At 38.3% G+C, this 13,409-nt stretch overlaps 3 non-coding genes across 3 annotated transcripts; 1 reads left to right on the forward strand and 2 right to left on the reverse strand.

Moving 5' to 3' along the window:
- On the reverse strand, positions 1–71 carry TRNAG-GCC (transfer RNA glycine (anticodon GCC)). The gene has a single exon. It is a non-coding gene; the product is annotated as a tRNA-Gly (tRNA).
- An 87-nt stretch (positions 72–158) lies between these two features.
- TRNAA-UGC (transfer RNA alanine (anticodon UGC)) lies at positions 159–231 on the reverse strand. The gene has a single exon. It is a non-coding gene; the product is annotated as a tRNA-Ala (tRNA).
- A 408-nt stretch (positions 232–639) lies between these two features.
- Positions 640–742, forward strand: LOC131032259 (U6 spliceosomal RNA). The gene has a single exon (XR_009103419.2). It is a non-coding gene; the product is annotated as a U6 spliceosomal RNA (small nuclear RNA).
- The last annotated feature ends 12,667 nt before the right edge of the window (positions 743–13,409 follow it).

The raw sequence follows: 13,409 nt of genomic DNA on the forward strand, positions 1-13,409 counted from the left end.
TGCACCAGCCGGGAATCGAACCCGGGTCTGTACCGTGGCAGGGTACTATTCTACCACTAGACCACTGGTGCAGAGATGAAGCATGTTTAGGGACCTGAATTGCCCAAATGTTGTAAACTGACAACGAATCTTACAAAATGACTGATAAACAAAACATTTGGAGATGCGGGGTATCGAACCCCGTACCTCTCGCATGCAAAGCGAGCGCTCTACCATGTGAGCTACATCCCCGATCAATGAAACAGTTTTCGCTGTCTGTAATCATTGTAGAGAAAGGAAGCGCAGCATTGTGGTCGTCGATATGTAGGATAGGTTTCCTGATCCAAGGTTCCCTGGCTTACCGTCATTGGCAAGAAATTGGGAACAATGGGTTTCGATCCTGCATGGAGGCAGAGTGAAATTGTTTGCTCGGTTAACACCTGTGCACGCTTAAAGTGTATTTATCTGTTTTAGTTGGAGCAGGAGTTAAGGTTTCTCTGTGACATTTTTCGTATACCTACTTCAATAAAACGAATATACGTGTCTGTAGTCTCTACTCCCGAGGCGATGGAAGGACGGACACGCGTTGCTTTACTCCCACATTCACTACGCATAAATTATATGGGCACTACATACAACGTTATGTACTCTAATATTAATGTCTCTTCGGAGACATCCGATAAAATTGGAACGATACAGAGAAGATTAGCATGGCCCCTGCGCAAGGATGACACGCATAAATCGAGAAATGGTCCAAATTTTTTTAATACTACAATTATCTATTATTTTTTCGATTTTGGTTTTGTTTTAACATCTCCCGTCAGCTCCTTTTTCTAATACTACATTTATCTATTTTTTTTAATTATATTAAAGGTCAAATCAATTTAAAAAAATGGTCAAATTTTGATTTTGGTTTTGTTTAAGTAGCTCCACTGAACTCCTCAACCTTATTTTTTGTGAGGACCTTCTTTGTCAATATATCTCACATTATTGGTAGAGATCTCTTATTGTCTGAATTGCCTCCTTTGTTATTCATTAGTGTCTTGTTGAGAGCTATTCTTATTAGTTCATGTTTATCTTCAAAGTTTGACATGTCCTTCCAATAGTCAAGTTATTTGGTTGGGATGTTGAGGTATTGTTGCTTTGTAGATTGTAAAACTACTAAGGCTTGCTAGGGTTCACGATGGTATGCAATTGCATGATAGGGCTCAAAGCTCGGAAATCAACCAAGAATGCAGAATGCACGAGAAGACAAGTGAAGTGGAGAGAATGGATTGAGTTGGTAAATAGGCGAGTGTATGGGTGGGTATCAAATGCAGTATCCATTGGCGAGTAATACTAGCCCTTAATTTTCTTCCTAATTTTTCTTTTTATGGTTTTACTATTTTTTCACAGGGGCTTCACTTAGTGACCCTAGGTTATATCACGTGCATTCATGGCATACCAAAGAATCCCTCTATTTTCAAAAAATATTGCCCTAAACTCCTTTTTTTGTCACCCCTTCCCAATACACAACTGATATTACAAAAAACCCTATTTTCACCAAGTATTACATTTTTTTGTAGCCCAAATTAAAAACCCCCCTATTTTCACCAGATGGAAAATATATTGAGCTCATTTTTGGGGATATTAAACCCCCCAATATGAATGCACGTGATATAATATTGCCTAGCTAGTGAAGCCCCTGTGTATTTTTTTGGGGTTTTTTAATATGTGGTTCTTAAATATTGTATGATACATATGGTACAAGATTTGATTTATTTTCTGGCTTACTTTTGAGTTGGTAGCAATTGGTAATGCTCGAGTCTCGCAACATTAATGTGTCTCGGTATAAAATTGTCATCTAGCTATTTCAATATGACTGCTCTGAAATTATTGATCCCATGGATGTGATAAGGTCCCATCCACCTCACTTTCAGCTTTCATTGCTTCTTGAATTTGCTATCATACATCAACACTAGGTCCCTTGCTCTAAATGTTTTCAATCTCAGGTTCTGATCATGCCATGTATTTTATCTCTATCATTCTAACTAGTGATTGTATATTGCAATCTATCGAAATTCATCCAATTTGCACAAATCTTCCAAGCTTTGTGCCAAAGACTGATCATCTTCCATCTACAAGGTCAATGGAGTCTACATATTGGGAATGATGAAGCTCATCAAAACTGCATCATCCAAGCCATAAACCAACCAAAATGCGGTGTATTTACTAGTTCTCCTATATGCAGTGTGATAAGCCCAAAGTACTGCCAATAATTTTAGGTCCCAATCTTTTATGTTCCTATCACACATCTTTGGCAATGCATTCCCTATTATCTTGCTTAGTGTTTTGCTTGTGTAAGGAATCGCTTGTCCTAACCTTAGAACAACTAACATTTTTAAATCCTAATTAAATCTAACATACATTTATTAAAGTATACATACATTTATCACTAATGAATAACAAATTGCCATTGCAAAATTTAACATTCAACATAAAGTAAGAACTATAAGTTAACAAGTATGAAGGAATAGGAAATATCATGACAAAATGGATAAACATTTCAACCAATTAATAAGGTAATTTTAAAGATAAGCAAAAGTTAATGTGCATGCAAAACTACAAAATGCTATGTCAATCCAACAACTATTACAAACACTAATTAATGTGCATACAAATAAAGATAACTCTTCAAACTTGAATTAGCATCAATATTACCTACATCCATCCCAAGCATTAATCATTCATAAAGGAAATCAAAGAAAACTCATCAAAGAAACACATAAGCAACGATTCACACACATGATTGACACTTGTTAGTAGGTTGTGGGTTAGTGGTTTTTCTTACTTTCCAGTTAGTTACATTTTCACATGACAACTTCTTGTCACATTTACATCATTAGACATCATAGGTCGTTTGCATAGTTTATATCATGATACTACATAGGTTATATACAATAATGATATAATACAATATACATTAGTACATAGGATTTACAAAGCCATAAATATGAATCTTTGTTTTCAGATGTAGCGTCTTCATTGCCATCAGACTCACCTCCATCTACAATCTAGAAGATGGACATATAACCCAAGGATTTAATCTGCCCATCCAAAAAAAGCTTACGCTTCCCGATGCTCCTAACAAGCTCCCATCCCTCATGACGAAGTTTCCTAGCAAACCAATATCAACTTTCAGGTATGGAACATGTGCGTGCATGTAGTATCTAAACACCAAACTGTTGAACTTAGCTACATGTGTTATGACAGGAAGAAAAATACTTGGTCAATTTTTAGCCCTTTTGGGGTAGGTGAAGACACCCTTCCCTAATTTATCCCATAATCAAGCACATCTTTCCAATGCATCCATTGTGGAATATGAAACACCAATAGTCTTCTTCCCTCCAATTCACTTGGCTGTTCAGCTTCTTGAGCCTTATGTATTGGAGCCATTATATATGTTTGCTGTTGTGTATTATTGAATGTAACAAGAGAACAGAGATTAATAAAGAATTCCCCTGTTAATGTGGACGTAGCCAATTTGGGTGAACCACCATAAAATTCTGTGTTGTGTCTTTATTCATTCTTTCTTCCTTTCTGTTTTTCTGCACTTTCATTTTTCATTTACTCGCTCTTCATAATCAAACAATTGGTATCAGAGCTCGGTGGTGAAGCTGGTTGGGAAATTCGGTGTAAATTTCCAGAATTATGGAAGAAGCGGACAAGTGGAAAATTGAGAAATTTGCAGGCCAGAATTTCGGACTTTGGAAGGTGCAGATGGAGTCACTACTGATTAAGCAGGATCTTGCATTAGCGTTGGAAGGAAAGGCCAAAGGACAAGGCACTCTATCTGACCCAGAATGGGAAAAAATGGACAAAAAGGCAAGAGCCACGATCTTTCTTTCATTGTCCAGCAATGTGTTGTTTAATGTCTCATCGCAGAAAACCTCTAAAGATTTGTGGGATAAACTTTCATCAATGTATGAGATGGCTTCAGCATCTAATAAGGTATATATTATGAAAAAACTTTATAATCTGAAAATGAAGGAAGGTGGAATTATGTCAAACCATTTGAATGAATTCAACACCTTAGTGAATCAATTAAATTCAGTTGGCATCACTTTAGATGATGAAATTAAGGCAATTTTGTTATTATGTTCGCTACCTAATAGCTGGGAAGGCGTTGTAATGGCTGTCAGCACTTCGGTGGCAGCCCAAAACAAGTTGAATTCTGATGATGTTGCAGGTACTCTTCTCAGTGAAGATATGAGAAGAAAGAATCAAGAGCCTTCTTCCGGAGAAGCTTTGACGGTAGTAAGCACTAAAAGGCATCAAGAAAGAGGAAGGCCTCAAGAAAGAGGCAAGTATAATAACAGAAATAGATCTAAATCTGCAAAGAGATCGAAATCTAGAGGTCGTGATGGCAAATGTTGGTTTTGTGGTAAGACTGGACACACAAAAAGGAATTGCCGGTCTTACAAGAAAGCACAAGAAAAAGTGCGGGACAGCGAAGTTAATGCAGTTTATGATAAAGATGATATTATTTTAATTCTTTCTACAACTGACACTACATCAAACTCATGGGTACTTGATTCCGGAGCCTCTTTTCATGCCACTTTTTGCATAGAAGCCTTCACTAATTATGAAGAAGGGCAGTTTGGAAGAGTGTACTTAGGCGACAATAAAGCATGTGAAATTATTGGGAAAGGTAATATTTTGTTGCAGTTGACAGATGGAAGCAAATGGCTCTTGAAGGATGTTCGTCATGTTCCTAAACTCAAGAGGAACTTAATTTCTGTAAGTCAACTTTATGATCAAGGCTGTCATGTATTTTTTACTTCTAATTCTTGGAAAATAACTAAAGGGGCCTTTGTGGTAGCAAAGGGAAATAAAGTTGGCAGTTTATATGTCTTTAATAATCATGATCAAGTGGGAGCTGCTATGACAATTGAAGACAGCGGGACTGCACTTTGGCACAAAAGACTCGGTCACATGAGTAAAAAGGGACTCTCCATTATGCTTAAGAGAGAACAACTACCAGGTCTAAGATCAATTGACTTGGATTTTTGCCAACATTGTCTCTATGGCAAGCAGAAGCGGGTTAGCTTCTTAAGGACTGGTCATGAGAAGAAGAGCGTGCCCTTGGAGCTGATTCATTCCGATGTCTTCGGTCCCACGGAGGTAACATCAATTGGAGGTGCTAATTATTTTGTAACTTTCCTTGATGACTGCACAAGGAAAGTTTGGATTTACATGTTATCAAGAAAATCTGAAGTATTTTCAAAATTTAAGCTATTTAAAGCTTTCGCTGAAAATCAAAGTGGCCGCAAAATTAAGTGTTTGCAAACAAATAATGGAGGAGAATTTTGCTCCTCGGAGTTCGATAGTTTTTGTGCTGACAATGGTATTCGTCGGATTAAAGTTGTTCCCTTTACTCCTCAAGAGAACGGTGCAGCTGAAAGACTCAATCGTACAATTCTTGAGAGAGCTCGTTGCATGCTCTCGAATGCTGGATTGGGTAAGGAATTTTGGGCTGAAGCCTGTAATACAGCAGTATATTTGATTAATTGAGCGCCTTCATCTCGTTTGAACTTTGACATTCCAGAGGAGACTTGGTTGGGTAAGAAAATTAGTTATCATTATCTCAGAATTTTTGGTTGTGAAGCGTTTGCTCTCATTCCTAAGGAAAAGCGTTCCAAGCTTGATTCCAAATCAAGACGATGTATCTTTGTTGGTTATGGTGAAAACCAATATGGTTTTCGGTTATGGGATCCACTTGAAAGAAAGATAATTCGAAGTCGAGATGTGGTGTTTAATGAACACTGTTTTCCAGCAATGCTAGCACAACCCATTGATACCACAGAATATGTTCCCCTCTCTGTTTTTGATAACAATGTTTCACAGGAGCCCTTGAGATCGTCTCCTACCTTGATTACTTCTCCAACCTCTGTTTTGGGGTCTGGACCTGTTTCTTCATCACATGTCTCCAGTCAGAATGAATCTGATTCCTTTGGGATTGATAATTCCCAGCCTAGTGAAGTCACTTCACAAGAAAAATCTCAATTTTTCAGAACAGTTATACACCCTTTACAAGGAGATTATGAAGTTTTACCTGAGACTGGAAATTTTTCACGGTGCCCAGTTGCAAACTCACAATCTTTGCCATGCTCTTCTCGCCAAGTCTCTGGCACCGTGGGGTTTGAAACATCACAGCCAAATGCAGATAATGACTTTGACTCCTCCCATGCAGGTTTACCAAGGAATTTTGGCGAGGATTCTTTATCTCTCCCATCGCGCAGGTCACCAGTCTCACGCAGCGCAGGTTCTGAGGACATTAGCGTGGGATGTAATACAGTGCAACGTCCTCTGCCTCCATCTTCATCATCGCGCAGGTCACCAGACTCACGCAGCGCAGGTTCTGAGGACATTAGCGTGGGATGTAATAAAGTGCAACGTCCTCTGCCTCCATCCTCGTCAGCATATTTGCCCCAGTCTACAGATTTGTCTTCAAACACAGGGGGCGGTTTTGAACAGACAGTCCCAAATCATGGTTTGTCAGAGATAATGCAGGAGGGTTCTGTGGATTTGAACCAGAAACATACCTGCACTAATGGAAAGAATTCTTTGTCAAACAATGTTGACAATGGACAGGGAAATGATAATTTGTCTCAAAATTTAAATTCAACTACTGGGTTAAGAAGATCCACCAGGCAGAGGAGACTTCCAGAAAAATTTAAAGATTATGAATTATTGCTAACTGAATGTCCAGAATTATTATTCACTGATCAGACAAAGCCAGTTACCTTTAAACAAGCCTGTCATGATCCTTATAGTGAAAAATGGATAGAGGCAATGCGAGATGAAATGGATTCCCTGCAGACCAATTTAACTTGGGATTTGGTGTCACTTCCTCCTCATAAACGAGCTTTGAAAAATCGATGGGTGTATCGATTGAAGGAAGAAGAAGGCGGTAAGAAACGTTACAGGGCCAGGCTAGTTGTAAAGGGTTATGATCAGAAAAAAGGGATAGACTTCAATGAAATTTTCTCTCCAGTTGTGAGAATGACTTCCATTCGTGCTGTGTTGGGTTTAGTCACAGCTAATGATCTTGAGCTTGAACAGTTGGATGTTAAAACCGCCTTTCTTCATGGCGATATCGAAGAAGAACTCTATATGGAACAGCCCGAAGGTTTCATCAAAAAGGGTCAGGAACACTTATACTGTAAACTGAAACGAAGTTTGTATGGGCTCAAACAAGCCCCACGACAGTGGTATCGTAAGTTCGATCGTTTCATGGCTGAGCATCAATTCACTCGTTGTGAGGCTGATCCTTGTGTCTACTACAAGAAGCTTGATTCCGGTGAATTTATTTTATTACTACTTTATGTTGATGATATGCTGGTTACAGGTTCTAGCATGAAAACTATTTGTGATTTGAAACAACTATTAGCTCGCAATTTTGCCATGAAAGATCTTGGGGCTGCGAAACGTATACTTGGAATGAATATAATCAGGGATAGGAAGAACAAAGAAATCAGGTTGTCTCAAGAAAAATATATCAATCAAGTTTTGGATAGATTTGGTATAAAGGATCTTAAGCCTGTTGTCACTCCTCTACCTGATCATTTTCGTCTATCTTCCGATATGTGTCCTAAGACACAAGAAGATCAAGACTTTATGAAATGTATTCCTTATTCATCTGCAGTTGGTAGCCTTATGTATGCCATGATTTGCACCCGATCAGATATCTCTCATGCAGTGGGAGTTGTTAGCAGATTTATGAGCAATCCCGGCAAAGCTCATTGGGATGCTGTTAAGTGGATTATGAGGTACTTGAAAGGGACTTCCAGTTATTCTTTATGTTTTGGTGGAGGTAAACTGCAGCTACAGGGTTATGTTGATTCTGATTTGGGTGGTGATCTGGACACACGCCGATCTACATCAGCATATGTTTTCAAATTTGCCGGAGCAGCGATCAATTGGGCCTCTAGATTACAAAAGTCAGTTGCTCTTTCTTCTGCTGAGGCCGAGTATATGGCTCTATCCGAAGGGGTCAAAGAAATGATTTGGTTGCAGCGCTTATTGAGTGAGCTGGGATGTAAACAGAATGATTATGTTCTTTTTTGTGACAGTAGCAGTGCCATTTTTATGGCTCATAATCATTCATCTCATCGTCGTTCTAAACACATTGATATACAGGAACATTTCATTCGCCATGTAGTTGAAGAAGGCAAGCTACAGGTTGCTAAAATTGATACAAAGGTGAATCCAGCTGATGCACTCACGAAGGCTGTGACAAGGGTGAAGTTCGAGTTCTGTCGGACTTCTCTCGGCCTTAAACTCTGATAGCAGGGCAAGTAGGGGAATCTCTGCAGCAGCGATTGGGTTTCAAGTGGGAGATTGTGGAATATGAAACACCAATAGTCTTCTTCCCTCCAATTCACTTGGCTGTTCAGCTTCTTGAGCCTTATGTATTGGAGCCATTATATATGTTTGCTGCTATGTATTATTGAATGTAACAAGAGAACAGAGATTAATAGGGAATTCCCCTGTTAATGTGGACGTAGCCAATATGGGTGAACCACCATAAAATTCTGTGTTGTGTCTTTATTCATTCTTTCTTCCTTTCTGTTTTTCTGCACTTTCATTTTTCATTTACTTGCTCTTCATAATCAAACATCCATCATAGATAGAAAATATAATTACCCCTCTCGAGTAAATGTAATTATTATTAAGACATTTTTTCATATTTAATATTTCTTTCTTATTCATAATCAATCATCCAATTCTATTCTAGCCTCAAGAACTACAAAAGATCAAATCAACTTCCGATTAAATATCCAGTCATAGAGAATAGTTTTAAGTTAGCTGGGGAAAAAACCAACTTATCTTGTCTACATGAATCGATGGTTTTCCTCTTAGCAATTTGGAAACTGGGCCATAAAAGTCATCAAACTTCTCTCGACTAAACCACACCATGGTTCGATCTGTACCACACAAGTCGACTGGATAATACTGATCAAAACAAATTGTCAGCCACACCGTTTAATAAGGAAAATCAGAATCGATGCCACATGAAACAGAGTGAGATCTTGGCAATAAGTAAGGAAGGCAAAATCGATATATAGGAAGTCATTCAGCTGCAGCTAAAAATAACACAGAGGGAGTAGAGTAAGGGGGTGATGAGTATTATTGGAGCCCCACAAGAGTCCACACAGAGCACAATCCTTTCCTGTCCAGACAAAATAAAAACTTGGGAAGCTTCAGTAATGAAAACAGTAATCTAAATAACAACGATTTAGACCCCAAATGAGGAAATAAGTTACCAAAATCGATGCAAGGGAGAAAAGAGAGGCGTGGACTCCTTGTTGTACGAACATTCTCACTCGCCCTCCAACCTTTCCATGGCAGGTCGATTTGCAGTATGTGGGCAGTAGAAAGAAAATATGTCTACTTGCTGACAAACTCTGGAGTTTTTTGGACGCCCCCAAAAAGAATGACTGGGTGAGGATTATAATTCCTTTGACAGAGAAAATTGATCCAAAAATTATGGATCTAAACTGTCAAAAATTAAGGTTGATTGGAGAGTTCAAGTGGAAAGGATTAGATTTGATTAGCCAGTTACAGAGACAAATCAAGGAGAAGACTAAGTTAAAGATAGATTAACACTCTCTTCAAATTTATAACTCAAGCATAAATTTTAAAACATGCTTGAATTTAACTTTTAATAAATTAATTCTCATAAGTCATTAAATTTGAACTTAAATTAATATTTTAATTTGTTTATTTATAATCTCTTTACTTTCTATATTTAACATTTTAATTTTAATTTAATATTTTATTATTGAAAAATCTTATGTTTCAATTATATCAACTTCCTAAATTGATTAATTTGTTTATGTGTGTGTCTGTGCACAAGTTATAATTTGTAAGTTACTGTCGACGAGCTAGGAGACCCCTCCTCGTTTATATGTCTGCCTTCAATGGTAGACCTTGCATCAACCTCACACTCATTGGAAACGTTCAGATCATCACATAAAAAAATTCATTAGCGTCATCACATAATTAAATTAAAAATGTCATCAATATTATCGATTAGCATGATAATTAACATCAAAATAAAAGACGCTATAATGGCTCTCCCGCCTCCCTCCAGCAACTCCCTCTTTTTAAACGCCCCTGGTTCTGTTGCGGATGTTTGGGGCTCTGCTTCCCCCCCTTCCTTGCGTGGGGTCCTCGGCTCCTACAATCAATGCTATTGTTGTTTGGTCGGTGACCCCTTTGGTGGTTGCTGATGCACCTGGTGCTGCATCCACTGCCCTCAGTTCCCCGTTTGTGGATCTTGTTCTTGTCGGCTCTTTGGCTTCTGCGGAAACGTCCTTGCCACCTGTCGTTGATGTTTTTGGTCCTTTGTTGAAACTTACTAGTATGCATAGCTTTTCTCATGTGGCCAAATCTTTTGTTCAACCCTCTAAGGGGGTTCGTCCTCTCCCTTCTACGAAATCCTCCCCTATGGTGGTTTGCGGATAGGATGTTGTGGACAACATTGGGTTTTACCAACGATGTGCTTTGGTGTGTAGATTCTTTGCGCTCTGGCCTTCCCTACCGGACCTTCACTGGTGGGTAAGTGACTCCTGGCGGCCTTTGGTTGCTCTCAATATCGAGCTTTTCCCCTGTGCTAAAGGATTTTTTGTTGCTTCCTTCACTTCTTCCGTTGATAGGGATTTGATTTTGAGAAAGCTATGGGCTTGGGGAGTGTACTCCCTCTTAATCAAGCCTTGGACAACCTCTTTCAAGCGTCTCACTGAACCACTTAATGTGCATCCAGTTTGGGTTCGACTCATCAATCTCTCCCTTCATTTCTGGGAGCACTCTTGCTATGAGGCGATAGGTAACTCTATTGTTCATTTCCTGAAGGTTGATGATGCTACATCCTCAATGGAACACACTACCTTTGCCCACATTCTTGTTGATATCGACATCTTTGCTCCTTTCCTGGGTGATGTTGTTCTTATGGTGGGGATAGGCCTTGGTCACAACTACTGGATTTTGAAGGCCTCCTCTTTCGCTACAGGAAAATGCTTCTCTATTGGCCATCTTGCTTCAGGTTACTCTTCTCCACAACACAAAGGGGTTTCTACCTGGTGGAAGAATGCTACTACTGACCACTTAACAATTAATACTACTGATTATGCGTCTGATGGCTCCTACCATGATGATGATGTCGTGCCCCCCATGACTCATGTTGCTCCTACTAATGTTTTTATGGCCTCGCCCGCGGAGACCCCCACTTCCGCTTCTCTTATCCTGCAGTCCTCCCCTGCTGTTGGATCTTCTTCTACTACTGTTGTTCTGTCACAACCTGTTGTTGTTGCTATTTTGTAGCCCCCTACGACCCTCCTCTAGCCTTATGTTGTCACCGTTGTTGTTGACCCTGTGGGGGCCCTTGTGGTGGATCTTAGCATTGCCTAGTCTATGGTTGCTCACATGCATAAGGGGAAATCTTCTCCCCTGCCCCATACCCCCCCTCGTGCGGGTTTGGGTGGCCCGTCCCCCCCTTGAGTGGGGTTCGTTCCCTGGTTGGTTAGGTTTTGTGTTTGTTCCTTTCTGCCTTTGGGTTGTGGTTCTCTTCCAACATCATCTCTCTTGATGTTGCTTTTTGTTAAGGGTCAATGCCCTAGTTAATGCTGCTTTTTTAATCAAAAACATCAAAATAATGTCGACAAACATCATAATGTCAAAAAAAAATAATGTCTTCAATAATATTAGTGTCTAGTAAAAGAAATAAATCTATAACTTATTTGTCTAAAATGGGTTGTGACAACTTGCTTCTCTAGCTTGGGGATGATATGGTGAACTTTTATTGTGTATAATCATGAAATTTTGAAGTATCTCCTTTATCATGTTGTTAATGAATTGCTTGCCTTGATCACTGACAATACTTAAGGGACAACCATACCTTGTGACGATGTTTTCATATAGGAATTTGACAGTCTTTGTTGTGCAATCCCTTGTTGGTTCTACTTATGCCCACTTTGTTAGATACACTTCTCCAATAATGATGAATCTAAACTTAGAATGTCTTGCTAGCGGATCAAATGGTTTGATGAAATGTATTGCCCAAATCTCAAATGGATTTTGTGCTAGTACTAGCCTTAATGGCATTTCATCGCTTGTTGTAGGTCTTCCATTTAATTGACATTTTCACCCAATGTAAATAGTTTTAAAAGTAAGGTAATTTATTAATCATTTATTATAAGGTTTTTGTGCAATATTTAATGCATTTAGAAAAAGTAATTTACTTACTGTAATAATAGATAAGTTACTCACAAATTATATTAAATAAACGTTAAAAACATAACAATATATTTATGCAGAAAATATATTCAAGAAGGAACTTTTATAAGCATTAATGTACATCAATAATCAAATAGTAAAACATTAATAATAATATGCATCAGTGAAACATTAGGGCAATGACTATAAATAAAATTGATAAATACATATCCGTAAATCAAGGGGAGGTTGCTTTCTGGCATGCAAAGGATTAGTTACAGGCCTAGGGTTTTCAAGTAAGGAAGCACTCTAGGAGGACACGGTTCTTACAGAGAACCCCACATGCCTTCACGACATGAAATAAACATAGCCTTGGCCAGCACACTCCCGAGTTTACGTTGTACCCCGAGTTGGACACAACACTATATGCCCCTTCTCCAATGCCCAATGCCCAACCACCAGACCTTAACTATCCCCTCTCTTGTGCTCCTTTCAATTTATCCTTCTATGTATTCTTCTTTGTGCCTCCTCCCCCATTCTCTATTAATTTACGGGTATTTAATAATACCCCAAGGGTGGTTACAAAAGTCACACCCTTTCATTATAATAATATTTCTTAATTACTTTGAAATTTATATATTCCTTTATTACAAATTCTTTCACGGGAAAAAGTCCCATAACATTTCTCCCCTTGTAATTTAGCTATTGTCCTCAATAGAAAGAGATGCATATGCATCACAATTCAAAGAGAAACATGTAGTCATTAACTGAAAATTTGCATACTTGATTATTTTTCTATTTCTATTTTAATTTGCATACCTTCTTTCCACCATTTAATTCATAGAGCGTCTTTTAAATATTATTTTTGTTCCATCTTTAAATAGACATTCCATAATCATTTTTCTAATGATTTTTTTTATAACAATTATATAGATGTTTTCAAAATATATCATGCACTTGAAGAGCTTACTATAGTTTATGTGTTTAATCATTTTACTCGTTCATGTAGCTCCTTTTGTGAGCACACAAAGCTTACCATGCATGTCTTATATATATGGTCACACATAATTTATAACAATACAATGTATATACTCAACATACATTCCAAGATTCATGCATTCTAGCCTACATGAATATCCTTCATATACAAATGGAAAACATGTACAAAGTTA

The sequence above is a fragment of the Cryptomeria japonica genome, chromosome 10 (assembly GCF_030272615.1).
Source record: "Cryptomeria japonica chromosome 10, Sugi_1.0, whole genome shotgun sequence".
NCBI lineage: Eukaryota > Viridiplantae > Streptophyta > Pinopsida > Cupressales > Cupressaceae > Cryptomeria > Cryptomeria japonica.